Source organism: Austrofundulus limnaeus, unplaced genomic scaffold (genome assembly GCF_001266775.1).
Source record: "Austrofundulus limnaeus strain Quisiro unplaced genomic scaffold, Austrofundulus_limnaeus-1.0 Scaffold51, whole genome shotgun sequence".
Classification (NCBI taxonomy): Eukaryota; Metazoa; Chordata; class Actinopteri; order Cyprinodontiformes; family Rivulidae; genus Austrofundulus; species Austrofundulus limnaeus.
Genome location: NW_013952453.1, coordinates 442,071 through 445,828, shown reverse-complemented (window position 1 = coordinate 445,828; position 3,758 = coordinate 442,071). Strand labels below are relative to the sequence as shown.

General features: G+C 35.6%; 1 protein-coding gene across 1 annotated transcript in view; it reads right to left on the bottom strand.

The window, feature by feature from the left end:
- LOC106517622 (zinc finger protein GLI2) overlaps positions 1-1,006 on the bottom strand; it is a 69,979-nt gene extending 68,973 nt beyond the window's left edge. Inside the window, exon 1 of the mRNA XM_014008557.1 lies at positions 785-1,006. The gene's annotated coding sequence lies outside the window, so the exon portion shown is untranslated. The remainder of the gene's footprint in view (positions 1-784) is intronic.
- Positions 1,007-3,758: the final 2,752 nt, after the last annotated feature.

The following is a 3,758-nucleotide window of genomic DNA, read 5'->3' as shown; positions in this document are numbered from 1 at the left end:
GTCTGTAAGTGCCCGGTTCAGAAACGTGAAGTTAAACTGCAGATATTTTATGTTTTAGATTATTTCAATTTAAACTTTAATTTTCACACAAATAAAAAAATAAAAAGATTATTTATTTCCTGTTTTCACTCGTAAACTAGTTGAGGTCTTCCCTCCCCAGACCTGCAGTCCAGGGGCCACATGGGGGTCTCTGTGTGGACTTGTTGTTTTCTACTGGAGGGGGGGATCACTAAMCCAACCCCCCATTCCCCCTTGGATCTGTCAAACCCTCTGCAGAAATCCTGAGCTGTGTGCGGTTCTGATGGTCCGACGGGACCCTGGGAGGGTGGGGATGTGTGACATCCTCCCCCCGTGTCATCCAGAATAATGGACCCCCTCAGAACTCTGTTCATCCTGAACAAAAGCTAAACGTTCAGAACTTTGTTCTGATACAAACGAGCTGAAACTGAAACTGAGCTCAGGGGTTTATTTGTAAAATAAAATAAGTTAAAAAAAACTGTTTTAAAATCCAGTTAGAGCTTTTTTCTTTCAAATCATTAATTCAACTGCTTTATAAACTTTTACATTTAGTTTAAAAACTAAAATCACTTATTTCGTAAGTACATATATTGATTTTAGAACAGCATAAAATAAAAAAATCCTGTTTTTAGAAGTCCTRATTTTATTATAATTAAAGAATATAATTTGCAAAACAAAGAAATGAAAGAAACAGATTTAAAAAACTTAGTTTGAATAAAAATGAATGTCTTAAATAAAATAAAACAGAATTTCTGAGTTCACTCACCAAGTCTGTCTTCCTGATGTCACTTCTTCTTCTTCTCCCTCGTCTTCCTCTTTTCTTCCACCTAAAACTCGTCCAACTTTTCTTCTGTCACTGAGGACAAATCTCTCCCAGCCTGAGAAATCCCATCTGAAACCGGAGCTCAGAGCGGAGCGGAGGGAAAGTTTAACTCCTGAGGAGAGACATTTCAGAGCTGCAKCTCCATCAGGAGGAGGAGGAAGAGRAGGAGGAGGACAAAGAGGAGGAGCAGCAGAGAAGAGAAGTCCACTCAGGAGGAAACTTTCCCAGGTTGATGCTTCGTTTGTCTTACAACCCTGAAACTTTCTGCTTCTCCTCTTCAGCTCCAGCTGGGACTAACTGTCCATCATCTTTATTGTCCTAATCTTCATCCTCCTCCTCCTCCTCATCTTCATCATCCTCATCATCTTCATCAGTTTGAGTGAAGTCTGAAGTTTCTTTCAGGATCAGTAAGTTTATCTAAAAAGCTGTTATTACAGAATAGTTAGCTTCTCTTTTTAGGAGTMAAAATGTTTTTTCTCTGGTTTTAAATTTTGTTTTTGTTTATTTTATGAAAAAAAAGATGTAGATAAATTATTTAAATAGGAGAAAAACAGGAAAAGTTAAGTAAATTATTTTTTGCTTTAAGAAACCAAAATGATCAAATATAATTTAAAGAAAAGTGAACTAAAACTTTAGTTTGCAAAGTTAAAACGTAAAAGATATTTTCTTAAATGTGCACCTTCAACCTGAACAGGAAGTGAAATTCTGACATCTAGGGGTTAAATAGAAGACTGCAGCAGATTTGCATTTAAATTTTACTAATAAACGATATTCAGGATTTAAAACTAAAGATAAATAATCAAGAAGTAAACTGCAAAAAAAWTAGATCAAATAAAATTTTAAAATATAGTATCTTTTGAATCCCTTTGAAATATTATAAATGGATCTTCAGACCAACAAACAGCCTCAGAGATTTAAAAATTAAAATGTCCTAAAAACAAAAAGCTTCAGAACAGGAAGTGAAAAAGATAAATAAATAAAGAGGTCCCACAACCTCCTGCTTAACCCTGCATGACCTCAGGTTTCACTGAGAACTGAGGACAYTTGGAGGAGATAAGATAGGACACCTGTAAGGAAGCAAGGAATTCTCCTTACTTGGAGAGACTCTGGGTTATTGAGAACTCAACAAAAACRTCTCTGTTAAACCAATCTGAAGCTCCACCCAGGTCTCCAGACCAGAAAGGAGGATCTGGTGGTCCTCTGAATCCAACAGTATCAAAACCACCCAGTTTGGATGTTATCAGTCCATYAAATGGACGTTATTAGCAGATATCAGTCCCATAGAATGGCTTCAGACTGTGTACCTACTAATATGTTAGAAGGCAACAATCTGCYGGYCTACTTTAACCTAACCCAGGTAATTTTCTCTAAAATTAACCTTAGTGGCTTTATGCCTCATACTAATMAGCTAACAGTCTGAAGCCATTCYATGGGACTGATAACAGCTGATAATGTCCATTTAATGGACTGATAACATTCCCAGCGGGTGATCAAAACCCAGTGACCAGAGWATGTGGCTAAAAGAATGTCATCAATAACCCTCAGCAGTGTCTGTAGCTAGAAGCTAAACATGACAAAAAGCTAACTAAAAACTATGAGTAGTAGGTAAATCTTTAAGAAAAGTTAATACAGCCCCTGCAATCAAATGTTTCTCAATTTTATCAGTTTAACTTGGTATAAACCCCAGATTTTTTTTCTTAACGTCTTTAATGTATGTTTTTTTTTCACTGTTCATTGGTTTATTTACACTTTGCTGAGGTTTTTGTTAGGGAGGAGTAATATCTTAAAAACTGTAAATGTGAAATGGTTGTTGACACTCTGTGTGTTTTTATTTATTACTTTGTTATGTTAAACAAAAACCAACAAAAAAGAATGGCAGCTAAAAGCTAAAGGTAGCCTAAAAAGACAAAAACAGTCGGCTTGTCGAAGCAGATTAAAAAAAATCTAAAATAAAACCCATTTCTTTGGAGACAATACTTATAAATAAGGTGAAACAGTTTATAAAATAGAAAAATTACAGAAACGTTCTAAAACAGAACCAGGACAGAACGGTTTTGGATGACCTTTGACCTTTCATATCCGCTCAGTTTATTTGCTGCTGTGATGCGTATTAAATCAGATATGCTGAAGTCAAAGCCCTCCCACGACCYCCTACTTAACCCTCCATGACCTCAGGTTTCACTGATTTGGACCTCAGTGATCAGGTGGTTCTGCTGACCCGATGAGAGACAATTATTATATTCATCGTGCGTCTACCTGTACCTGAGTCCACCTCAAAGAAGCTTCAACACAACAAAACTTTAACAAAATTTAGTCWGAAAAACATCTGGAGTCAAAACTTCATGATGTCAAATTGTCTATTTTGCAAACAGAAATTTACAAAATATTATTTTATAGTTACATTACCAGTAGTAGTGGTAACATTAGCTGTAACATTAGCTACATTACATTACATTAGTGACATTAGCTGTGGTAACGTTAGCAGTAGTAATGTTAGCACTAGTCACAATTAACTGTAGTAATGTTGGCAGCACTAGCAGTCAGAGCAGTAGCAGTGTTGGCTATAGTAACGTTAGCGGACTTCAGAACAAAGTTTCTGAAGCATGTAAAGAGAGTAATGTGTGTTTATTATGAAAGTATTAGTAAATGAAATGAACTATTTTGAAAGTATAAAAGTCATGTCCTGAATAAGCCGAATGTTTTGACAGATGAACGGCTAAAATAACAAAGTATGTATAAATAGCTATATTATAAAAACGTATGGGAAAATGAAGAACAGAAAAACAACAATGCTGACTCAGCATTAAGACAACAGGTCCATGATTATATATACAGTGGTTTGCAAAAGTATTCATACCCCTTGAACTTTTCCATATTTTGTCACATTACAACCACAAACATAAATATATTTCACTGG